This window comes from Phyllobates terribilis, unplaced genomic scaffold, assembly GCF_046119375.1.
Source record: "Phyllobates terribilis strain yellow unplaced genomic scaffold, ASM4611937v1 Scaffold_3__8_contigs__length_932513732, whole genome shotgun sequence".
In the NCBI taxonomy this organism is placed as follows: domain Eukaryota; kingdom Metazoa; phylum Chordata; class Amphibia; order Anura; family Dendrobatidae; genus Phyllobates; species Phyllobates terribilis.
The window spans coordinates 235,121,957-235,149,496 of record NW_027362763.1 but is presented as its reverse complement, the minus strand read 5'-3'; positions in this window follow the sequence as shown (position 1 = coordinate 235,149,496).

Here is a 27,540-nt window from a genome sequence, read left to right as displayed (position 1 = left end):
CTGGTTGTCCAGCAATTTTTAGCCCACGATCCCAGACTAGATGGCCTTCTGCAAAGGGCACGGTCGCTGTGTGCTCACTTCCGCCGTTCGCATCCCACAGCTCAGCGACTTACATCTCTACAGAAGTCGTTGGGCCTGCCACTTCACCGGCTAAAATGCGATGTGCCTACCCGGTGGAATTCAACTCTGCACATGTTGCAGCGACTGTGGCAGCACCGACAAGCCCTGGTGCAATACGTTCTGACGTATAGCCTGGGCCAACGAGATTCAGAGGTGGGGCAAATCACGCTGGAGGAGTGGTCTCAGATCAGGGACCTATGCACCCTTCTGCACAGTTTTGAAATGGCGACGAAGATGTTTAGTGCTGACGATGCCATTATCAGCATGACTATTCCGGTGATTTACATGCTGGAGCACATGTTAAACAGAATTCGGAGTCAGGTGGTGGCACAAGAGGAGGTGGAGGAAGTAGAGGAGGAGGAGTTGTATGCGGAAGGGCTAACATCTGCAAGGTCCAGACGGTCGGCAGCACCAAGGCGGCAGGCATGTGAGGGTGGGGGAGATGATTTTACCAGGGCGCATGGTAGCAGCCAAACTAGTGAGGAAGGTGCAGGAGCCCAGGAAGAAGTGGAGGACGAACTGATGGAAGACTCATCAGATGAGGGAGACCTTGATCACATTTCTGTTGTGCGAGGTTGGGGGGAGAGGACAGAGGAAGTAAGCATGATTGTTACCTCGCCACCAACACAACAGGGACTTGGTGCTCCTGGATGCGCAACACACATGAGTGCCTTCTTGCTGCACTACCTGCAACATGACCCTCGAATTGTGAGAATTAGAAATAATCCTGACTACTGGGTTGCCACACTGTTAGATCCCCGGTACAAAAGTAAATTTGCAGAAATTATTCCTGCCATAGAAAGGGATGCACGCATGCAGGAGTATCAGCAGAGACTGTTGCAGAATCTTACATGTGCTTTTCCACAAAATACCAGTGGTGCACGTAGTGAATCTCACAGTTCCAACTTGCCAACCGTGGGACCGTCAAGTGCTCAGCACTCAAACCGTAACAGAACCACAGTATCTGCTGGTAACATCAATTTTGCGGAATCATTTCACCACTTTTTTAGCCCATCCTTTGCAAGGCCACAGGAGACAAGAAGTCTGACACATAGTCAATGCCTAGAGACGATGGTACAGGAGTATCTCCAAGTAAACATTGAAGCCACGACTGTGTCACTGGACCCTTGCTCTTTTTGGGCTTCCAATCTGGATAAATGGCCGGAGCTAGCCACTTACGCCTTGGAGATCTTGTCATGCCCCGCAGCCAGCGTTCTGTCTGAACGTGTGTTCAGCGCTGCTGGTGGTGTGCTGACAGATAAGCGCACGCGGCTCTCCACTGATAATGTAGACAGACTCACGTTCATAAAGATGAGCAAATCATGGATCCGAAACGACTTTTCTACCCCTGTGTCATCCTGGGGAGAGTAAAAGCTTGATGATTGGTTAAAATCACCCTACCAACCATTTTAAGCTTTCAAATTACTAATCATGTTTATCTGTATCTTGACTGGAAAATAATTTGGGCTTTGTAGCAGTGTGCAGCACTGATCCTATTAGGCCATCTATAATAAGCTTCACCAGATTTAAAATTAAAAATAATTTTTAGCTGCATCTAGCCCGGCAAATAATTTTGGGGCTCCGAGATGCGCAAGACACATAAGTGCCTTCTTGCTGCACTACCTGCAGCATGACCCTCATATTGTCAGAATTCGAAGTAATCATGACTACTGGGTTGCCACACTCTTAGATCCCCCAAACTTTTCGATCAACCTTTTCATTTTAATAAAGACCAAAAAAATGGTCATTTTTGAAATTATAAGCACTAGCAGGTTGTTAGAAACTGAAATCAAACAGTTTTCAACTCAAAACTTTATTCTAGGTGATGTTACATTTTCACATAGGACCCCTTGTTCGAAAGGAGCTTCTGAACTCTCTCGTCCATTGAATTTGTCAGATTTTGGATGGCTTCTGCTTCAATTGTTTTGCATGAGGACAGAATACCCTCCCAGAGCTGTTGCTTAGATGTGAACTGCCTCCCGCCATCATAGACACTCCTTTTAATGATGCTCCAAAGGTTCTGAATGGGGTAGAGGTCAGGGGAGCATGGGGGTCACACCATAAGTTTGTCCCCTTTTATGCCCATATCAGCCAGAGATGCAGATGTTTTATGTGCAGCATGAGATGGTGCATTATCATGCAGAAAAATGATCTTGCTGTGAAATACACGGTTCTTCTTCTTGAACCATGGCAGAAAGTGCTGTTTGAGAAAATCCACATACATTATGGAGTTCATCTTTAGCGCCTTCAGGGATCCTAAAGGGGCCGACAATCTCTCTCCCCATGATTCCAGCCCAAAACATTACTCCACCTCCTCCTTGTTGGCGCTGTAGCCGTGTTTGCGTGGGGTGTCCATCAACCAGCCATCCTCCACTCCATTCATCTGGACCATCGAGCGCTGCACGGCACTCATCCGTGAACAAAACAGTTTTGAAATCAGTCTTCATGTAATGTTTGGCCCACTGGAGCCGTTTCTGCTTGTGTGAAGTGGATAGAGGAGGTCGACAGGATGGCGTATGCACAGCTGCAAACCTCTGAAGGACCCTGCATCTTGTTGTTCGGGGGACGTTGGAGGCACAAGCAGCTTCAAAAACTTGTCTGCTGCTATGACAAGGCTTTTTTGCCGCTGCTCTTTCAACCTGACGTAATTGCCTGTAGGAAAGAGTCCTCAATTTGCCCTTATCAGCACGCACACGTGTGTACTGTGAATCAGCTACATACTTCTTGATTGCCAAGACACTTCATCCTGATCATCGCACAATGTTGATTGTAGTCATGCCTTGACCTAAACACTCCACAATTTGTTGCTTCTCAGCAGCCGACACATCCTTTTTCTTTCCCATTTTGGCAGAAAATGTAGGCTGCTTAATAATGTGAGAGAGCCTTCTTAAGTAGTCTTGCCTTTCATTGGACACACCTGCCAAACTAATTAGCACAGGTGTCTGCAATTGCTTACAGTGATATAAAGAGCCCTGACACACATCACCATCAATGAGTTTAACTGACAAACAAACAAATTCTTCCCTTATCACTCCTAAACACTTTTTGCATAATAATTTGGAACGCGGTGTACATGTGCTTTTCCACAAAACACCAGTGGTTCACGTAGTGAATCTTACAGTTCTAACTTGCCAACCGTGGTCTGTATGGAATTGTTCAATAAAGGGCCCAAAATTAAGATAACATAGATGGGAGAGGTCTCTATGAATAGGAATTCCTAAGTATTTGATACCCTGTGAGGGCCAGGCAAAGGGAAAGTTGGACTGGATGGAATCCTATATGGATTTAGGGAGGAAGACATCGAGGGCCTCAGACTTCGCTGCATTGATTTTAAAATTTTACCATGTAACAAAGTGATCTATTTCAGCCATAACAGCAGGGATGGATATATGTGATTGAGTGATATATACTAGGACATCATCAGCAAATAGAGAGCACTTGTACTCGGTGCCTCCCACCTCAATCCACCTAATATTGGGGTTATGGCGAATTGATGAGAGCAGGTGCTCCGTCACTAGGATGTATAAGAGAGGGGACAGAGGACATCCCTGCCTTGTCCCATTGGTGATTGTGAAAGGTGATGAAAATGTTCTGACGCACCCCCTGGGCCTTGGGACACCCGGAGCCGGACCCTTTTTGGTGGATGCTGGTGGTTGTAGTCTTCGTGGCGGCGATCCGGTTCCGTGGCTCAGGGCGGTCAAACCAGTGGCGGAACTATTTATGTGGTTTTGATGTTTAAATGTCCGACTACGCCACCCGTGGATTGCGGTCAGAGTGAACCGCCGCTACAGGGCAGACCGCTAAGGCTGGTGTTGTGGGTGCAGCAGAGCGTAGCATAACTCCCCACGGGAGGAGTATAGCCTCAGGGCAGTGTATGCGGAGGATGGGGGTGATGGTGCAGGGCAGCAGCAGTAACGACACGGAGTCAGTGATGCAGTTCAGGGCCTTTACTCACAGTTCTTATTATCCAGACCACGTCTGCAGGTAACGGCTGCCCACGTCGTACTGTGCTCACCAGGTGAGGGGCTCAGACAACTCCCAGATAACTTTGGAGCGCTTCACAGGACCCCCTTTGTGTGTCCTTTGTCTGGCCTTTCTTACCAACACTTCTGTCCGGCTGCCTCGGGCCTCCTCTTGGTAAACTTGGCGCCAGTTTCCCTGACCCTATGTGGTGCCTTCCTAGCGGGTGGAGCAAGGGGCTGCGCCACATAAAATGTCAGAGCCTCCGGTTTCTAGCTGAGGGTCGTTTCCTGCCTCCACTAGTTCGGGGACCGGTCTCCCCATTTGGCCTGACCCCTCCACGCAGGTGGATTCGGGCGTGCGGTGGCGACTCGCCCGTCCGCACCCCTGGGATCCCTTCATTCCTCGTTCCTGGAGCCTTCTCCGCTCCTCTTCCTTCCTTCTCCCTCTTGCAGGCCTGGGCCTCTGTTACTAGGCCCGCCTCCGGAGCAAAGCTCATGCAGAGCCCCTGCTCCCTGCCACTTCTGCTCAGACTTCTCTGCACTGAACTAAGATGGTGCCCACCTTTTATACTCCCTTCTCAATGCACCCAGGACCTGCTTCCTCCCTGCTCCTGCACTGCAGGGTTCCCCTTCCTCAGTGTTCCCTCCCCCCACTCCAGCCAGGGACAGGGACTGTCGTGCCCATCTCAGGGGCATATTGGTCGCCCTGCCCCACGGCAATGTGGTGTAATGCATGCAGGTGTCGGGTCCTGATCCACACTCCATCCTTATCTGAGAGTGAGATATCACACCTCTGGGTGAGGTGCAATACCTCTGTAGCAACCGAGCCCTCGGTGCTACAGTTCCATTTATCTTCAGCCTAGGTGACGTATTGTGATACAGGGCCGTGATTTTGGCTATAAAAGGGTCCCCTAGACCCCTACCCCAAGCTTTTTAAGAGAATCATATATGGCGTGCCAGGAGACTCTATGGAATGCTTTCTCAGCATCCAACGAGAGTATCTACTTACAAATTTTTAACTGCATCTAGCCCAGGAAATACTTTGTGCCTAGTAGCAGTGTCTGCTAGTCAGCGGATTATCCCGGCTGTTAAGCAAGCTACACCACCTGTAGTTTGGACACTTAATTTTTTCAAAGGAAATGCTTCGGGACCACGGAATACTCAGTGAAGAGCATCAGGAGGCACCCCAAGGCATAGGGGCTGGGACTGGCACTAGGATGCCTTGCGGTGGACAGCCGAGCTCGATCCTTATAAAAGCTTTTTAACTGCAGCAGCTTTAGTGGACGCTACTGGAGCTGGAATTACGCGGCTGCTGGCATGAGACTTGCCCTCCAATAGATCCTTGTAAATGGATTTAAAGTGTATTCATTCAAATTAGAGGGACAATTTAAATTAAAAAGCTTAGAGCTGCCTCCACCACAGGGGGGCTCTCTCGACCCACCAGCGGACAGGCACCAGTATTGGGAGAGGGGGGCTGGCCGTCAGGGTTCACCGCGGCTCTGGCACAAACCCGGCGACACGGAGGTGGCACGTGCAGGAGCGGACTGGCCGTCTCGGCTTCTCACTTTTTGGATTTTAGAAGGGCATGACATGCCTATATCTGTGTCTCCCCCTCCTTTTACTCCTCCACCTCTTTTCTTTTCGCATGACTATATGTACTTGTCACTTTTCCATGTGTTAGTTGTGTCTTCTGAGCAGTTTGTCAGCTTTTGGACACCTTTGAAGGTGTTTTCTATGTGTTTTTATGTGTTTTTGTTTGCCTGCCATTGGTTTTAACGGTGTTCGAAGGTGTTCGACGAACAGTTCGACGAACAGTTCGGCGAACACACGGGTGTTCGACGAACCGAACCGAACTCGAACACTACGGGGGTGGCTCAACACTAATCATCACACCCACTTCACAGAGACATCAGAGCTCAGGCGGCAGAGTAAATGATGGAACAAGGAGTTGACTGCTTTCTGCTCCATCATTGCTTTCAACAATATCTGCAACCAGGATTCAGATACTGTTGAAAGTGTGAGTACTAGTGCTGGACCGCTGAGTCACGAACCACTTAGTTACCTTGTTGTCTGCCACAATTAGCTGTACACTACTGAAAGTGGTCATAAAGTCCACCATTAACAAACTCTAACAATTAACAAAGCTCCAACTGCAGTATGCTCAACACAGATTTGAAGATGTATATTCTAACAAATATCTGAATGTTTTACTTTTTGTTGTTACTTTCATCCATTGTATTGTAATAAATATAATATATGAAGAATACCCATGGCATTTTTTAAACAAACAGAATATAAGGCAGAAAAGATACATGCTGTAGATTTAAAAATCAGCGGTATACCTACAATTCACTGCACGTTTTCAATGTTGTGAGTAAGACCTTATTCACACATCAGTGGATTTTATTTAATGCGAAAAATTTCAACAGTTTATTTTTTTTATGAGTTTCTTCAGAGTCAGTGAGTCAGTTTTTACCATCAGTTTGGTCACAGTTTCATTAGTTTTTCTCGGATGAAAAAAAAATTGCTGGTGGTTTCTCCACCTTTTCATATCAAACATTCCTTAAAATGGACAGTAAATGAATGGCATCAGAGTGCTCAAATTTTTTAACACATCCATAGGCTTTCATTGGTGATATTGATCCTAGAATTGGATAAACATGTCTCAGTGATTTTGTGTGTACCGCTTAGTCCGCAAAAATACACAAACAAGTTAACAGAGTCATAGATTATTTTGAGTATGAGTTCCATCTGTGAAATCTTTGATAGAAATCATATGATTAAAACCATACTCATTAAACTTTTTACTCTACTATGCTATGGAATATCAGTGTAGATTCCACAAATGTAATTCTGAACAAATACTCAAATAGTGCAAAACCCAGCCAAAAGTTCCACGCAATCAAGCATGTAGCATATTCATGCATTCAGCACACTGTGTTCTTTAGCACTTTATAAACTGCAAAGCAATTTAAGTTAAATGCTGAAAATTAGCTGGAGGCACTATTTTTTCTTTAATTACAAATTTTGTTTTCGATCCAATTTTCAAGTACATAGACTGACAGAAAATAATGAATTATGAGTATAATAGTCTAAGCTTCAAAATATATTTACCACATTTATACATATATTTTGAAAATGTGCTGACAATTTATTTTTATGGGCTGTGATGGTGATAAATTGTGGGTAAGGTATGGCTTCTAAAATGTTTTTTTATCTCATCAATTGAGAGCATGTCATTATATGAATTTCACATTTTGACATATCTGTTTGTAGAAATAATCCATGCATGGATACACTCAAAAAGTAGGAACAATTTTTAAAACTCTTTTTTTTTTATAGGAACTGACTAAACACATGTTTTGTACAGTAAGCCTATTTTTGCAATTAACATGAACAGGATTGACATGTTAGAGAATATTTACACATGCAAGATTTTCTTCATTTACTTCATGTTTACCTCCACAAAGATCCTAATGAAGGGAAATCATTTTTATTTGCAGAAAGTATCATTATGTAAACTTGCAGTAAGTCAGTATACAAGAAATCTGAGATTTGCATTTAAAACTTCAATGGGTTCTTACAAGGATCAGACGTGCTATGGGGCTAATCTGCATGCTGCAAGCTCCTGCAATTTTCAGACAGCAATTAAAGATGAGTGTATTGACCTGATGCAAATTGAATCAGTGTAGAATTTTTAGGAATTAACAGTTCCCAGCGAATTTGGACTAATTGCAGTTTGATTTGTGAGATTTGCCAAAAAGGTTAGCCAAAGAGGGCTCACATGATTTCAGGTGCAGTGAAGCGGGATTCCCTAAAATGACTTGCAGATGCCTCATCACATGGTATAGCACAGCCAGTAAGGAGGGAATATCATAGCCTGTATAAGAGCGGAATGTTGAAGCCATTTTGGGGTGAATCAGATTAATGAGAGAACGTCACAGCTCACAATTTAGGGATAGAAAGCCATAAAACAGTCAACAAATTCTACAGATAGTATTTGTGACAGAACAGAAGTGAAAAATGATTGTCATTTAGAGATTTTTTAAATTAAAATTTGCCAGCTTCTCAGAATTTTTAAAAAACAAAATAGATTTTCAGTGAACAAATTTCTAAATAAATAAAGCTCAGGTACTCTGATTGACCTGAAAAGACATGTACCACACACATTCTTAGTAATGGCAAAGTTATCTCAACATATAAGCTATGGGTAATTGGATATAACCGTTCTTCACTGCTGTTTTGCCATACTCACTATCATGTACAGTTTATTTAGAGTTGTTTGGCTTTTTCTCGCTATTTCTAATGCTAAGCTGTGAGCTATAATATCCTCTCACTAAACAGATATGTAAGGAAGTGGAGATGCTATCACATCCCCCTGGAAGAATCTGTGGTTATATAATGCATTGTTATGTTTTGTCTAGTTGGTAATTTGCATTGCTATGTGTTGAAGTGCTGATGTAGTTTTTTTATGCCTAGCAACAGTTAGTCAGTAGCAGACAGGGTTAATATACTGCTCAAAAAAATAAAGGGAACACTTAAACAACAGAATACAGTATAACTCCAAGTAAATCAAACTTCTGTGAAATCAAACTGTTTACTTAGGAAGCAACACTTATTGACAATCAATTTCACATGCTGTTGTGCAAATGGAATAGACAATAGATGGAAATTATTGGCAATTATCAAGACACCCTCAATAAAGGAGTGGTTCTGCAGGTGGGGGCCACTTATCAGTACCAATGCTTTCTGGCTGATGTTTTGGTCACTTTTGAATGTTGCTTGTGCTTCCACACGCGTGGTAGCATGAGATGGACTCTACAACTCACAGAAGTTGCTCAGGTAGTGCAGCTCATCCAGTATGGCACATCAATGCGAGCTGTGGCAAGAAGGTTTGCTATGTCTGTTAGCGTAGTGTCCAGAGGCTGGAGGCGCTACCAGGAGACAGGCCAGTACACCAAGAGACATGGAGGGGGCCGAAGGAGGGCAACAACTCAGCAGCAGGACCGCTACCTCTGCCTTTGTGCAAGGAGGAACAGGAGGAGCACTGCCAGAGCCCTACAAAATGACCTCCAGCAGGCCACAAATGTGCATGTGTCTGCACAAATTGTTAGAAACCAACTCCATAAGGGTGATATGAGGGCCCGATGTCCACAGATGGGGGATGTGCTCACATCCCAACACCGTGCAGGACGCTTGGCATTTGCCACAGAACACCAGGATTGGCAAAGTCGCCACTGGCGCCCTGTGCTCGTCACAGATGAAAGCAAGTTCATACTGAGCACATGTGACAGAGTCTGGAGACGCTGTAGTGAGCGATCTGCTGCCTGCAACATCCTTCAGCATGACTGGTTTGGCAGTGGGTCAGTAATGGTGTGGGGTGGCATTTCAATGGAGGGCCGCACAGCCCTCCATGTGCTTGCCAGAGGTAGTCTGACTGACATTAGGTACCGAGATGAGATCCTCAGACCCCTTGTGAGACCATATGCTGGTGTGGTTGGCCCTGGGTTCCTCTTAATGCAGGACAATGCCAGACCTCATGTGGCTGGAGTGTGTCAGCAGTTCCTGCAAGATGAAGGCATTGAAGCTATGGACTGGTCCACCCATTCCCCAGACCTGAATCCGATTGAGTACATCTGGGACATCATGTCTCGCTCCATCCACCAACGTCACGCTGCACCACAGACTGTCCAGGAGTTGGCGGATGCTTTAGTCCAGGTCTGGGAGGAGATCCCACAGGAGACCATCTGCAACCTCATCAGGAGCATGCCCAGGCATTGTAGGGAGGTCATACAGGCACGTGGAGGCCATATACAATACTGAGCCTCATTTTGACTTTTTTTAAGGACATTACATCAAAGTTGGATCAGCCTGTAGTGTGTTTTTCCACTTTAATTTTGGGGGTGACTCCAAATCCAGGCCTCCATTGGTTAATAAATTTGATTTCCATTGATGATTTTTGTGTGATTTTGTTGTCAGCACATTTAACTTTGTACAGAACAAAGTATTCAATGAGAATGTTTCATTCATTCAGATCTAGGATGTGTTATTTGAGTGTTCCCTTTATTTTTTTGAGCAGTGTAGTTGGAATTAGCTCAGATTTGGAGGAGTTATATAGGCACGTGCTGAGGAAGATTTTCTGCTATGACTCAGATAGGGATTTGTCCCGCTAGGTGAGGGAAGAACCAAGTGTATAACGATGGGAACAGGGGGGACGCCCAACAACTAGGAAAAGGGAAAATGGAGACCCCTAGACTGATCTTTCAACACCCTGACTCCCCTACCATCCCTAAATAGTTCCACACCTATTTCCGAGCAGGATACCTAATCCCTAACTGTCCCTAGAGCTAGGACCTAGGTAGGGAGGATAAGGGGTGAGCACTAGTTAGCCCCCATTGCACCTAAATACAAACAAGACAAACAGACAAGGGGATACACTTAGCTTGAGATGACGCCAGAGAGAAGACAACAATAATCCACCAAGAAACTTCAAGAAGAAACTAGCTGACTTCTAGTACTCCAGACCTTAGCAGGAGAAAATAGTTCTATCACCGGCGACTCTCTGGAGACACTGGAAGTTTTTATATATCAAGCAAGGGTGTGTCAATTAGCAACAGAAAATGGAGATCACTGCTGGGTTCTAGCGAAAGAAGGATATCACTACACTCCAGAGATGAAAAGATCAAGAAGGTGTCTGCAAAGCCAAGTGCAGAGACCTTCTACAGTTGGATCCAGAATGACTGTCTGTCAAACCTGATACACGCATGACAGGTTTAGCAACTGAGAAGTACTGATCTATGGTCTACCTATTTGCAGATCCACATTTAAAGGACATGATCCTAGGTGCAGTCCAGGGAAGCCATTGTGAGGTACGGAACTTTGCTCAGGGGAAGCAGAAGATAGAATTGAAGGGAAGTGAAAGGAAGGAATTGCATAAACAGGACTTTAGCAAACAATTGCCTATAAAAGAGGAAGTTAGAGTGTTACCATACTGGGACATAAGTTTTCCTACAGAGAGCTGAAGATGCAGTAGCACAGCAAGGAGCCTTTGTCCCTGATCGAACTGACTTTTAGAATACTAGGGAGGAGTCATACCAAAGCATCTCAGCCATTGGGATCTTCATTAGCCAACTGGGAACTGAGAGTAGCTGTGATGGACTGTAGCACCACACATGGATCCATGTCGTCCTCACTGGGGAAGATGGAGCTTCCCATGATGGTTTTCTGAACCTTTGTGACATGTGATAAAATCAATGTATCAGTGCAAGTAACTGAAAAGTGCCTATTTCTGCATATTGCAAGTGAAGCATTCGTGAAGTGTTGTGTAATATTTAATGTGCATAGTCCTTAGCAAGCTTCTGCTCAGTAAATAAAAGTTTATTGTGGGACTTTTGTCTCCCTCTCTCATATCCGTAACATCTAGTCCTGTCCTGCCAAGTACAACAGCACCATGCGGTCTGCAGAGGCATATAGCCGAGGTAACTACAGCACATACACCCAGCCAGTGTCAAGGTAGGGTTCTCAGAAGACCATAAATACCCTGATTCGAGTGACAATGATTGCCTTGAGGTAATGAAGGCAGAAACCTCTCACCTACCTACTGTCTCTGAGCAGCCACTGCCTGAAGGGGATCTGATACTGTATACTGAGGAGTCCAGATGCGCAGATGAATATGGAACTTACCATACCGGATATGCGGTGGTGTCCCCACCAACGGTTGATTCTGCTGGGCCACTGCCATCTTATATGTCAGCTCAAGAGGTCGAACTGTATGCTCTGACCAAAGCCTGCAAGTGCGCAGAGAGTCTAGTGGCCAATATCTACATGGACTCGAGGTACAGATTCGGGATTGCCCACGACTTTGGCTGAGATGGGCCCTGAGGGGCTACAAGACAGCCAGTGGCGCTCCAATCCGAAATGCAGTGGCAGTGAGAAGTTTGCTAGAAGCTCTGAAGTTACCTAGAATAGTGGCTGTGATTAAAATTAAGGCTCATGGGAAACTAAATACGGAGGAAGCCAAGGGCAATCATCTGGCTGACATTACAGCAAAAGCAGCAGCTATGGAACCAATAGTTCCAGAGGAAGCAAAGGTGTCGGGGGGGTACGGAGGTGTTTGTGCTCACCAGAAGTCAGAGACAACGAGGGGATAAGGAAGAAACGGGAATGAGAAATTTGGGATTGGAAGAAGAAGAGGAGGAAGATGAAGAGGAGCAAAGACTGGAAGAGAATCCGACACACAGGCCTTAAGTCGACCGGCAGTATGCAGTAACAGAAGAAGAAAAACAAGGCTGGATCGGACGGGGAGGAACATTTTGTAAGGATGGAATCTGGAGAATGAGAAGAAGAATATGTCTGCCAAGAGCACTGTATTCTGCAGTGGTTCAGTGGGCCCATGGTAAGGTACATAGAGGGAAGAATTTGATGATTTCAGCTATCAATAAACTCTATATTGCACCCGAGATCTCAGCTCTTGCTACAAACTATACTAGGAGCTGTGAGATTTGTAACACTTGTAATCCCGGAAGAACAGAACATGTGCCAAAGAAGAAACTGGCAAAGTCACAGTATCCTTTCCAGAGAATCCAAATTGATCATATGCAATTACCCAAGGGTGGAAGATATGAATGTGTTCTGGTGGTGGTGGATATGTTTTCTGGCTGGTCAGAATCATACCCAGTAACCCACATGACTGATAGAACTACAGTGAAAAGGCTTCTGGCAGAACTTATCTGCAGATTCGAGATTCCAGAAGTGATTGAAAGTGGTCAAGGACCCGCCTTCACTGCAGAAGTTACCAAATCAGTCTGGGAGATGATTGGGGCAGATTTGGGCCTGCATACTCCTTATCATCCTCAAAGTAGCGGTAAAGTTGAAAGGATGAATGGCACTTTAAAAAACAAAATTCTTAAAGCCAGTAAAGAATTGTCACTTCCATGGCCGGAGGTGTTGCCTATTGCCCTATACTCAGTCCGAAATACCCCGAGACAACCCACAGGGCTCACACCATATGAGATTTTGTTTGGGGGGGCCACCTAGAATGGGTCGATATTACCCAGAGCAACTTAGTCAAGGGAATGATAAACTTGTGAATTTTGTTGTCGGACTTGCTAATGAGTTAAAACTAACACATGCTCCAGTGTACTCTTCTATTCCAGACTCAGATCTTGAGCCAGGTACTCACAGCATCCAGCCTGGAGATTTTGTCTGGATAAAGAATCACATGCGAGGCACACTGGATGCCAGATTTGAAGGGCCCTACCAAGTGTTGCTTACATCATCTACGGTTGTGAAGGTCGAAGGCCGAACATCATGGATCCACGCATCCCATTGCAAGAAGGCGGTCTCAGACCCACAACCCTGATGTTCCTTTGTCTGATGACAGTAGCTGGGGGGGAAGCCTTTCTTATGGTAACAAGTGCATTCCAAGCAATTATTACTAAAGAGAATGATATTCCAGTTTTCTGGTACAACACTTCCTTGAATGTGGTGACATGTAGATTAGGATTAGACTGGAGGACAAATGGACTGGGGAATGTGCCTTAACTAAAGCAATAATGTCTGTTTACCTTATATCTTAGTCCCAGGAATCCAAAAAGGAAATAAAGACTGGGTTTGCAGGTACATACAGGGCCAAGAGAGAAGTTAACCCCAAAGTCAATTTTGACCCACATATATATATATATTGATGTTCTCGGAGTGCTTAGGGGGGTTCCAGACGAAGTCAAGGCCCGAGACCAAGTGAAGGTGGGATTTGAATCTATAATACCCATAATAACCGTTAACAAGAACGTAGATTGGATAAATTACATATATTATAACCAACAAAGATTTGTCAATTACACCAAGGATGCAATACAATGGATAGCTGACCAGCTTGCACCCACATCTACCATGGCCTTCCAAAACAGAATAGCTCTGGATATGTTACTTGCAGAAAAAGGAGGGGTATGCAAAATGATAGGTGAGCATTGTTGTACTTATATCCCAGACAATACCGGCCCCACAGGGAAAGTTACTAAGGCTCTCAAAATCTATGAACAAACAGTTCCCCTTAGAAAAATAGAAAAAAGTGTTGTACCAGAGAGATTACCGGAAGCAAATGAGTTTGTAAAGTTAATATCCATATTTTTGTGTTAGGGGTGGTTCTCAATTACCCAGTCACAAGATCTTTTAGGGTCTCCATCCCTTTCCTGTAGGTCTTCATATGAGTTAGATTTATGTGGGTCCGTCTAAAAGGGACGGGGGGCCCGTCACATCGTAGGGTTCCAGAATAGCCTTAACATAGGGTAAATTCTTCTCCCCATCTGATTTTTAGTACATGGATATTAAAAACAAATAATTGATTTTTGGGGGGTCTGTCAAGGTAAAATATATACTGTATATTATAGAAAATCAATTAGTTTCTTTTAATAGATTACCTAATCAGTGTGAATCAATATACCGATGATGGAATAATCTATGTGTATGTATGTATGCAAATGTGTATATGCACATGGATTATGTTAAAAGTTAATAAATATATAACTTATTGTAGACACGAACAACTAAATTATTTCCTGGGAATGAAGTATGCATGTGCAAAAAAGTGACTAAGGCTGTGTGCCCACGATACATTTTTTAAGCATTTCCGCAGCAGCAAAAACGCTGCAGAAACGCTTAAAAAATGCTTGGTAGAAGGCCTGCCATGTTCCCCAATGATAATCCGCATGTTCTGTGCACATGCTGCGAAAATTTCCGCTGCGGATTATCATTGCGGAAAAAAACGCAGCACTACCAATTATTTTGCGGAAGTGCTGCATTTTTGCCGCCATTGACTTGCATTAGACCGTATGGATTATGCATCACTGCATAAGTAGATGCGTATTCCGTGTGTTCTAATGTGCGGATTGTACCCAGGTCTAGAGAAGAGGAGACTCTCCTCTGGACCTGGGTACCACTGAAAACTGTAAAAAAAAGAATAAAATAAAATATTAATATATACTGAACTTCTGGCGGCCCGCGGTGCGCTCATCCTTGCTTGGCAGCAGTTCACGATGGAATGAAGGACCTGCGCTGACGTTATAGTCATGTGATGGCCCACGCAACGCTGACATCGGCAGGTCCTTCAGTCTACCGCTGCCGGCAGCCGGGGACGGTGAAGCAAGCCAGCGCGGGCCATCGGAAGGTAAGTATAGATTTATTTTTTTATTTTTAACCATTCTGTCAGGTAACACTATATAAATCCATGCCGTTTGCATGGATTTATATAGTGTGACCAAGTTGACATGCACTTTCCAAGTGTTGCTAAAAATCGCTTGGAAAGCGCTTGTTTACCCGCATGCGGAAATGCAAGTGAAGAACGCTTCACTTCCGCATGTCCCTGACAGGAAAACACATGTACAATCCCCATGCGTTTTTTTCTGCCAGGGAAATGCAGAAACGCTCAGGAAAAAATCCTGAGCATTGCAGCATCGTGGGCACATAGGTAAGTGCTATAAAGTGCAATGTGATTTAAAACAGAATATTTGCATTTTTGAAAGTGGTAACAGCACTCTGTACTAGTGTTGAGCCACCCCCGTAGTGTTCGAGTTCGGTTCGGTTCGTCGAACACCCGTGTGTTCGCCGAACAGTAGCGTCTACTAAAGCTGCTGCAGTTAAAAAGCTTTTATAAGGATCGAGCTCGACTGTCCACCGCAAGGCATCCTACTGCCAGTCCCAGCCCCTATGCCTTGGGGTGCCTCCTGATGCTCTTCACTGAGTATCCCGTGGTCCCGAAGCATTTCCTTTGAAAATATTAAGTGTCCAAACTACAGGTGGTGTAGCTTGCTTAACAGCTGGGATAATCCGCTGACTAGCAGACACTGCTACTAGGCACAAAGTATTTCCTGGGCTAGATGCAGTTAAAATTTGTAATTAGATACTCTCGTTTGATGCTGAGAAAGCATTCCATAGAGTCTCCTGGCACGCCATATATGATTCTCTTAAAAAGCTTGGGGTAGGGGACCGTTTTATAGCCAAAATCACGGCCCTGTATCGCAATACGTCACCTACGCTGAAGATAAATGGAACTGTAGCACCCTGAGGGCTCGGTTGCTACAGAGGTATTGCACCTCACCCAGAGGTGTGATATCTCACTCTCAGGTAAGGATGGAGTGTGGATCAGGACCCGACACCTGAATGCATTACACCACATTGCCGTGGGGCAGGGCGACCAATATGCCCCTGAGATGGGCACGACAGTCCCTGTCCCTGGCTGGAGTGGGGGGAGGGAACACTGAGGAAGGGGAACCCTGTAGTGCAGGAGCAGGGAGGAAGCAGTTCCTGGGTGCATTGAGAAGGGAGTATAAAAGGTGGGCACCATCTTAGTTCAGTGCAGAGAAGTCTGAGCAGAAGTGACAGGGAGCAGGGGCTCTGCATGAGCTCTGCTCCGGAGGCGGGCCTAGTAACAGAGGCCCAGGCCTGGAAGAGGGAGAAGGAAGGAAGAGGAGCGGAGAAGGCTCCAGGAACGAGGAACGAAGGGATCCCAGGGGTGCGGACGGGCGAGTCACCACCGCACGCCCGAATCCACCTGCGTGGAGGGGTCAGGCCAAAGGGGGAGATCAGTCCCCGAAACTACTGGAGGAAGGAAACGATCCTCAGCTAGAAACCGGAGGCTGTGACATTTTATGTGGCGCAGCCCCTCGCTACACCCGCTAGGAAGGCACCATATAGGGTCAGGGAAACTGGCGCCAAGTTAACCAAGAGGAGGCCCGAGGCAGCCGGACAGAAGGGTTGGTAAGAAAGGCCAGACAAAGGATACACAAAGGGGGTCCTGTGAAGAACTCCAAAGTTATCTGGGAGTTGTCTGAGCCCCTCACCTGGTGAGCACAGTACGACGTGGGCAGCCGTTACCTGCAGACGTGGTCTGGATAATAAGAACTGTGAGTAAAGGCCCTGGACTGCATCACTGACTCCGTGTCGTTACTGCTGCTGCCCTGCACCATCACCCCCATCCTCCGCATACACTGCCCTGAGGCTATACTCCTCCCGTGGGGAGTTATGCTACGCTCTGCTGCACCCACAACACCAGCCTCAGCGGTCTGCCCTGCAGCGGCGATTCACTCTGACCGCAATCCAAGGGTGGCGTAGTCGGACATTTAAACATCAAAACCACATAAATAGTTCCGCCACTGGTTTGACCGCCCTGAGCCACGGAACCGGGTCGCCGCCACGGAGACTACAACCACCAGCATCCACCAAAAAGGGTCCGGCTCCGGGTGTCCCAAGGCCCAGGGGGTGCATCAGAACATTTTCATCACCTTTCACAATCACCAATGGGACAAGGCAGGGATGTCCTCTGTCCCCTCTCTTATACATCATAGTGATGGAGCACCTGCTCTCATCAATTCGCCATAACCCCAATATTAGGTGGATTGAGGTGGGAGGCACCGAGTTCAAGTGCTCTCTATTTGCTGATGATGTCCTAGTATATATCACTCAATCACATATATCCATCCCTGCTGTTATGGCTGAAATAGATCACTTTGTTACATGGTCAAATTTTAAAATCAATGCAGCGAAGTCTGAGGCCCTCGATGTCTCCCTCCCCAAATCCATACAGGATTCCATCCAGTCCAACTTTCCCTTTGCCTGGCCCTCACAGGGTATCAAATATTTAGGAATTCCTATTCATAGAGACCTCTCCCATCTATGTTATCTTAATTTTGGGCCCTTTATTGAACAACTCCATACAGACCACGGTTGGCAAGTTAAAACTGTAAGATTCACTATGTGAACCACTGGTGTTTTGTGGAAAAGCACATGTACACTGTGTTCCAAATTATTATGCAAAATTTGTTTAGGAGTGATAAGGGAAGAATTTGTTTGTTTGTCAGTTAAACTCATTGATGGTGATGTGTGTCAGGGCTCTTTATATCACTGTAAGCAATTGCAGACACCTGTGCTAATTAGTTTGGCAGGTGTGTCCAATGAAAGGCAAGATTACTTAAGAACGCTGTCCCACATTATTAAGCAGCCTACATTTTCTGTCAAAATGGGAAAGAAAAAGGATGTGTCGGCTGCTGAAAAGCAACAAATTGTAGAGTGTTTAGGTCAAGGCATGACTACAATCAACATTGAAGTGTCTTGGCAATCAAGAAGCATGTAGCTGATTCACAGTACACACGTGTGCGTGCTGATAAGGGCAAATTTAGGACTCTTTCCTACAGGCAATTACGTCAGGTTAAAAGAGCAGCGGCAAAAAAGCCTTGTCATAGCAGCAGACAAGTTTTTGAAGCTGCTGGTGCCTCCAACGTCCCCCGAACAACAAGATGCAGGGTCCTTCAGAGGTTTGCAGCTGTGCATACGCCATCCTGTCGACCTCCTCTATCCACTTCACACAAGCAGAAACGGCACCAGTGGGCCAAACATTACATGAAGACTGATTTCAAAACTGTTTTGTTCACGGATGAGTGCCGTGCAACACTCGATGGTCCAGATGGATGGAGTGGAGGATGGCTGGTTGATGGACACCCCACGCAAATACGGCTACAGCGCCAACAAGGAGGAGGTGGAGTAATGTTTTGGCCTGGAATCATGGGGAGAGAGATTGTCGGCCCCTTTAGGATCCCTGAAGGGGTAAAGATGAACTCCATAATGTATGTGGAGTTTCTCAAACAGCACTTCCTGCCATGGTTCAAGTGTTATGTTCTGCTACCAAAGCTAAGGAAAGAGAGGAGATCTGTCCCTACTATAGGACTCAGCTGAATCCCTACGATGTAACAGGGAACCTGATCCTGCGATCAGACCTGCTAAAGTCCTAATCTAGTCTGTACGGAGACCTATAGATGTGGGGAGGGAATCCCTACAAGTACTAAGGACTGGGAGGAATATGGGACACCTCCTAACAGAAATAGTAGCAGACAGACGAACAAACAAAATAGATAGAACATAGAGGTCCGTAGACCAAGCAAACTAACAGAGTTAGATACAGAGCACAGGCTAGCTAGAAAGTAGATATACAATGAAGTCCAGCAAAGTCAGAAGGGCGGAGCAGGATTAAATAGGCCAACAAGGTCATGTGACCAGCAAAGGAAAAAAAACCTAACAGCAAGGTTCTAACAGTACCCCCCCTTCTAAGAGGATCCTCCGGATCCCCTAGGACCAGGCTTATCAGGAAATCTCCTGTGAAACGCTCTGATAAGTCTGGACGCGGAAACATCATCTGACCTCACCCAAGAGTTATCCTCGGGTCCGAAACCTTTCCAGGCCACAAGATACTGCAAACTACCTCTATACCGTCTAGAGTCAAGGATGCGAGAAATTTCATATTCCCCGTCCTCCACCACCGGAGGAACAGAGGCAGAGGCGTCACCATCCGACACAACAGCTTTTTTTAACAGAGAGACATGAAAGACCGGATTAATTCTCCAGGAGGTAGGAACCTCCAACCTAACAGCAGATTGGTTGACAACCTGAAGCACCTTAAAGGGCCCTACAAACTTGGGACCCAATTTCTTAGAAGGAATCCTCAACCGCAGATTCCTAGAGGACAACCAAACCATGTCACCAACAGCGAACAAAACCTCCTGTCGTTTCCTATCAAAGTAGTCTTTAGATTTTCTGTTGGCCTCCTGAAGATTACCACGCACATCCGTCCAAACTCTTTCCAAATCACCGGAAAAATTCTCCTCCTCAGGCACGGCAGATCCCAACTTGGAGAACGACCCAAACGACGGATGTCTCCCAGAACAACAAAAAAAAGGCGAACAACCAGCAGAAGAAGATGTATGATTGTTCAGAGCAAATTCGGCAAGTGGCAGAAACTCAGACCACCCCTCTTGATTGTCTGCCACAAAACAACGCAAGAACTGCTCAACATCCTGGTTTTTCCTTTCTGTCTGGCCATTAGATTCAGGATGATATCCGGACGAAAACGACAAATGAATTCCCAACCTGTCACAAAAGGCACGCCAAAAACGAGCCACGAACTGAGGACCCCTATCAGAAACAATGTCAGTAGGAACGCCATGAAGTCTGACAATTTCCTTGACAAAGGCCTTAGCGAGAGTTTTAGCTCAGGGCAGTTTGACGAAGGGAACCAAGTGACACATCTTGCTAAAACGGTCCACGACCACCCAGATGACAGTAAAACCCTCAGAGGGGGGAAGGTCAGTTATAAAGTCCATAGCCAAATGTGTCCAAGGAGCACTGGGGACCTCCAAAGGACAAAGCAACCCCGCAGCAGGAGTATGTGAGGACTTAGATCTAGCACATATAGTACATTGGCGCACCCACTTAATGACTTCCTTCTGCCATCCAGGCCACCAAAAACTGCGACCCACCAGTCTCTTGGTCTCAGAGATTCCGGGATGACCTGCCAACCGAGATTCGTGACACTCAACAAACAAATCTCTCCTAAAGGTCCCAGGCACAAACAACCTCCCATGAGGAGTGTTAGATGGGGCATTCTCCTGAGCTTTAAGAATCTCATCTTCCAAAACGGAGTCTAAAGCAGCTATCACAACACCTTCTTGTAAAATGTTTTCCTCTTTCTCAGCACCGACTATGGGAGAAAAACTGCGAGACAAGGCATCCGCCTTAACATTCTTAGTACCAGGGATGTAAGTAACGGAGAAATTAAACCGCGAGAAAAACAGTGCCCACCTAGCCTGACGGGCATTCAGGCGCTTGGCAGCATCAAGATATATCAGATTTTTATGATCCGTAAGAACCTGAACGGGAAATTCCGCACCTTCCAAGAAGTGGCGCCAGTGTTCAAATGCGAGTTTAATAGCCAATAATTCCCGATTACCAATATCGTAATTCAGTTCAGTCTCCGAAAATTTTTTTGAAAAAAAGGCACAGGGATGTAATCCATCCCCGTTATCCTGAGACAATACTGCGCCAACCCCCACAGAGGAAGCATCAACCTCAACCAAAAACGGCCTAGTAACATCAGGCTGCATAAGGATGGGAGCAGAGGTGAACCTCTCCTTGAGATACACAAAAGCTTCAATGGCCTCAGAAGACCACTGAACCGCATCAGCACCTTTCCTGGTGAGATCAGTCAGAGGTTTGACAATACTAGAAAAATTTTTTATGAATTTTCTGTAGTAATTGGCGAAACCCAAAAACCTCTGTATCGATTTCAAACCAATAGGCCTAGGCCATTCCTGCACAGCCTGAACCTTAACCGGATCCATCTCAAAACCTTTGCTGGAGATAATGTAGCCCAAAAAACTAATTCTCTGTACAGCGAACTCACATTTCTCCAGCTTAGCAAAAAGCGAATTGTCCATCAATAACTGTAATACCTCACGCACGCTCTGCCAATGAGACTCCAGATCTGGCGAATAAATCAAAATGTCATCCAAATACACAACCACATTTTTACCGATCAAAGGTCTAAGGATGTCATTAATCAGATTCTGAAAAAATGCAGGAGCATTAGTAAGACCAAAAGGCATAACCAGATTCTCAAAATGACCCACAGGAGTGTTAAAAGCAGTCTTCCATTCATCACCCTCCTTCATGCGCAACAGATTGTATGCCCCCTTAAGGTCAATTTTAGAGAACCACTTGGCCCCCAATAACTGGTTAAACAGATCAGGAATCAATGGCAGTGGGTAAGGATTGCGTACCGTAATTTTGTTAATCTCACGAAAATCCAGACAAGGACGTAAACCGCCGTCCTTTTTTTTTACAAAAAAAAATCCAACCGCCACAGGAGACTTAGAGGGCCTAATGTGACCGGCGGCCAAACTTGTCTGTATGTATTCCTCCAAAGCCTTCCTCTCAGGAATAGTAAGGTTAAATAAACGACTTTTAGGAAGAGTCGCTCCAGGGACAAATTCAATAGAACAATCATAGTCTCTATGGGGAGGCAAAACCTGCGATTCCTTCTCAGAAAAAACTCTCCAAAAATCCTGAATAGGAACAGGCAATTCTCCCCTATCCAAAGCTGCAATACGCCCGTTACAACACTTGTCATAACATTTATGGCTCCAGGATTTAATTTCACTGGTAGACCAATCCAGTACAGGATTGTGAAATTTTAACCAGGGCAAACCCAATATTACTGGAGAAGGCAAGTTATTCAACACTACCAAATCCAATTTCTCATGGTGAACACCATTAATAGTGAGAGGAAATTCACTGACCTTGAGAGTAATATTCTTCAAAGGGGAGCCATCCACAGAAACCACAGCAATGGGGGATGATAAAGGTTCAGGTTTTAAATTGAGTTTTTCCACGAATCCCCCATCAATTACATTCAGTGTAGACCCGCAATCAACAAACACCCGAAATTCCATTAATTTTTCCTGAGCAATCGTGGAAGCAGCTAAAAATATACCCTTGGAATTTAAACAGGCAATACGGGCGTGACTGACCATTTTTTTTTCTTTCTTCATACGAAGCTCACAGCCTTTAATCAAATGACCAGATTTTCCGCAATAGAAACACAAGCCTTCTGAAAAACGACGGTCTTTTTCTTGAGAGCGAGGTGCCACCGATCCAATCTCCATCGGTTCACCACTGTTAGTACACACATTATCATAACCAGAAACTGACATAGCAGAGGATTTGCTCTCATTAACCCTAGCACGCAGTCTTCTATCCACCCGTATAGCTAATTGCATAGCCTGTTGCAAATCCTCAGGTGTAGGATAAGCAATTAGCAGGTCTTTAACCCTTTCACTGAGCCCAGCAAGAAATAGACTTTTCAGAGCAGAATCGTTCCACCCTGTTTGAGTGGACCAACGACGAAAATGAGTACAATATTTTTCGACATTACCTGATCCTTGTTTTAAACGTCTCAACTCAGTCTCAGCTGATGCCACACGGTCAGGATCATCATATAATAATCCTAAAGCAGAAAAAAAACTATCCACTGATCTGAAGCATGTATCACTAGGTTGCAAAGAAAAGGCCCACTCCTGAGGCTCTTTGCGCAAAAGTGACATTATGAACCCTACGCGCTGGGATTCATCCCCAGAGGACTTGGGTCTCAAACGAAAATACAATAAGCAAGCATTTTTAAATGAAAAAAATTCTCGATGTTCACCAAAAAATAAATCCGGCAAACATACCTTAGGCTCCAAGAAATATGCTCCAGGACAGTTACTCACGTGCTGACGGAGCTCGGCCACTTCCAGAGAGAGTCCCTGCAGGTGTTTAGCCAAATCCTGAACCGACACCATGATGGAACAAAAAAAAAAAATCTTTCCTTAGAGAATTTGCAGGCTGGACTTACTGTTATGTTCTGCTACCAAAGCTAAGGAAAGAGAGGAGATCTGTCCCTACTATAGGACTCAGCTGAATCCCTACGATGTAACAGGGAACCTGATCCTGCGATCAGACCTGCTAAAGTCCTAATCTAGTCTGTACGGAGACCTATAGATGTGGGGAGGGAATCCCTACAAGTACTAAGGACTGGGAGGAATATGGGACACCTCCTAACAGAAATAGTAGCAGACAGACGAACAAACAAAATAGATAGAACATAGAGGTCCGTAGACCAAGCAAACTAACAGAGTTAGATACAGAGCACAGGCTAGCTAGAAAGTAGATATACAATGAAGTCCAGCAAAGCCAGAAGGGCGGAGCAGGATTAAATAGGCCAACAAGGTCATGTGACCAGCAAAGGAAAAAAAACCTAACAGCAAGGTTCTAACATCAAGAAGAAGAACCGTGTATTCCATATCAAGATCATTTTTATGCATGATAATGCACCATCTCATACTGCACATAAAACATCTGCATCTCTGGCTGATATGGGCATAAAAGGGGACAAACTTATGGTGTGACCCCCATGCTCCCCTGACCTCTACCCCATTCAGAACCTCTGTAACATCATCAAAAGGAGAGTCTATGATGGCGGGAGGCAGTTCACATCTAAGCAACAGCTCTGGGAGGGTATTCTGTCCTCATGCAAAACAATTGAAGCAGAAACCATCCAAAACCTGACAAATTCAATGGACGAGAGAGTTCAGAAGCTCCTTTCGAACAAGGGGTCCTATGTGAAAATGTAACATCACCTAGAATAAAGTTTTGAGTTGAAAACTGTTTGATTTCAGTTTCTAATAACCTGCTAATGCTTATAATTTCAAAAATGACCATTTTTTTGGTCTTTATTAAAATGAAAAGGTTGATCGAAAAGTTTGGGGGATCTAAGAGTGTGGCAACCCAGTAGTCAGGATTACTTCGAATTCTGACAATATGAGGGTCATGTTGCAGGTAGTGCAGCAAGAAGGCACTTATGTGTCTTGCGCATCTCGGAGCCCCAAAATTATTTTCCGGGCTAGATGCAGCTAAAAATTATTATTAATTTTAAATCTGGTGGAGCTTAGTACAGATGGCCTAATAGAATCAGTGCTGCACACTGCTACAAAGCCCAAATTATTTTCCAGCCAAGGTACAGATAAACATGATTAGTAATTTTAAATCTGGTGGAGCTTAGTATAGATTACCTAATAGAATCAGTACTGCACACTGCTACAATGCCCAAATTATTTTCCAGCCAAGATACAGATAAACATGATTAGTAATTTTAAATCTGGTGGAGCTGATTATAGATGGCCTAATAGAATCAGTGCTGCACACTGCTACAAAGCCCAAATTATTTTCCAGCCAAGATACAGATAAACATGATTAGTAATTTGAAAGCTTAAAACGGTTGGTGAGGTGATTTTAACCAATCATCAAGCTTTTACTCTCCCCAGGATGACACAGGGGTAGAAAAGTCGTTTCGGATGCATGATTTGTTCATCTTTATGAACGTGAGTCTGTCTACATTATCAGTGGAGAGCAGCGTGCGCTTATCTGTCAGCACACCACCAGCAGCGCTGAACACACGTTCAGACAGAACGCTGGCTGCGCGGCATGACAAGATCTCCAAGGCGTAAGTGGCTAGCTCCGGCCATTTATCCAGATTGGAAGCCCAAAAAGAGCAAGTGTCCAATGACACAGTCATGGCTTCAATGTTTACTTGGAGATATTCCTGTACCATCGTCTCTAGGTGTTGACTATGTGTCAGACTTCTTGTCTCCTGTGGCCTTGCAAAGGATGGGCTAAAAAAGTGGTGAAATGATTCCGCAAAATTGATGTTACCAGCAGATACTGTGGTTCTGTTACGGTTTGAGTGCTGAACACTCGACGGTCCCACGGTTGGCAAGTTGGAACTGTGAGATTCACTACGTGCAACACTGGTTTTTTGTGGAAAAGCACATGTAAGATTCTGCAACAGTCTCTGCTGATACTCCTACATGCGTGCATTCCTTTCTATGGCAGGAATAATTTCTGCAAATTTACTTTTGTACCGGGGATCTAACAGTGTGGCAACCCAGTAGTCAGGATTATTTCTAATTCTCACAATTCGAGGGTCATGTTGCAGGTAGTGCAGCAAGAAGGCACTCATGTGTGTTGCGCATCCAGGAGCACCAAGTCCCTGCTGTGTTGGTGGCGAGGTAACAATCATGCTTCCTTCCTCTGTCCTCTCCCCCCAACCTCGCACAACAGAAATGTGATCAAGGTCTCCCTCATCTGATGAGTCTTCCATCAGTTCGTCCTCCACTTCTTCCTGGGCTCCTGCACCTTCCTCACTAGTTTGGCTGCTACCATGCGCCCTGGTAAAACCATCTCCCCCACCCTCGCATGCCTGCCGTCTTGGTGCTGCCGACCATCTGGACCTTGCAGATGTTAGCCCTTCCGCATACAACTCCTCCTCCTCTACTTCCTCCACCTCCTCTTGTGCCACCACCTGACTCCGAATTCTGTTTAGCATGTGCTCCAGCATGTAAATCACCGGAATAGTCATGCTGATAATGGCATCGTCAGCACTAAACATCTTCGTCGCCATTTCAAAACTGTGCAGAAGGGTGCATCGGTCCCTGATCTGAGACCACTCCTCCAGCGTGATTTGCCCCACCTCTGGATCTCGTTGTCCCAGGCTATACGTCAGAACGTATTGCACCAGGGCTTGTCTGTGCTGCCACAGTCGCTGCAACATGTGCAGAGTTGAATTCCACCGGGTAGGCACATCGCATTTTAGCCGTTGAAGTGGCAGGCCCAACGACTTCTGTAGAGATGTAAGTCGCTGAGCTGCGGGATGCGAACGGCGGAAGTGAGCACACAGCGACTGTGCCCTCTGCAGAAGGCCATCTAGTCAGGGATAGTGGGGTAAAAATTGCTGGACAACCAGGTTCAACACGTGAGCCATACAAGGCACGTGTGTGACATTGCCCCGGCGAAGGGCCGCACCCAGGTTTGCAGCATTGTCGCACACGGCCATCCCTGGTTACAGGTCCAGTGGAGACAACCATTCATGAAATTGGTTCTCCAGAGCTGACCACAACTCCTCAGCTGTGTGACTCACATTTCCCAGACATTTCAAACTAAAAACCACCTGATGATGTTGAGCCCTACTGGCAGCATAGTAAGTAGGTGTGCAGGATCCCTTCTGCGCAGTTAGAAAGCTTGTGGCATGACCAGACAGGCTTTGGGTGCAGGTGGAGGACCGAGAGGAGGTGGAGGAGGCAGAAGCAGTGGAGGAACTTTGAGATAAAGAGGATTGACGCACAACTCGTGGGGACGGCAAGACTTGGACAGCTGTCCCTTGTCCTGCTGTCACCATAGTTACCCAGTGCCCAGTCAGCGACATGTAACGCCCCAGTCCATGCCTACTCTTCAAAGTGTCTGTGGTGAAATGCACCCTGTCACACACAGAGTTTCTCAAAGAAGCGGTGATGTTGTGTGCGACATGCTGGTGGAGCGCAGGCACACCTTTCTTTGAGAAGTAGTGCCGACTGGGCATATGGTACTGGGGCACTGCGACGGACATAAGGTCTCGAAAATCCTCTGTGTCTACAAGGCGGAAAGGCAGCATTTCTGTAGCCAAGAGCTTGCAGATGGTGAAATTCAACCTCTTAGCTTTCTCATGGCTAGGAGGAAATGGTCTTTTACTTGTCCACATCTGAGGGACCGAGGGCTGGCTATTGTGCTTAGGCGGGGTTGAGAAGGGTATCCCCGGCAAACTGCCAGTCTGTGAGGAAGATGCAGGCGGACATGTTAGGTTGCCTTGATCCAAAGGTGGTGCTATTGATGTCGGACAGCGCTCAACACCAGCTGGTGTTACCACCTCCAAAGAAAATGATGACCTGCCAATCACGCTGGCTGTTGCGGGTAAAGAGGTGGCAGGTCTGCGCCCCAAAACAGGTGTGACTGCTGTCCCCCCAGTCACAGAGGATGAAGAGGCCGCGAATGCGCAAGATATGGCAGACGGTGGTTGTCCCGGCTGGCTAGGCCGCATTGTAGCACAGTGAGCTTCCCACTGCAACTTATGCTTCATGTCCTTGTGCCGGTTCATGCATGAAGTACTCAAGCTATGTATTTTTTGGCCTCTACTTAGCTTTTGCTGACAAATGTTACAGATAACACGAGTTGGGTCATCTTTATCGATCTGAAAAAATGCCCAGGCTATGCAAGGCTTAGCACCCATGCG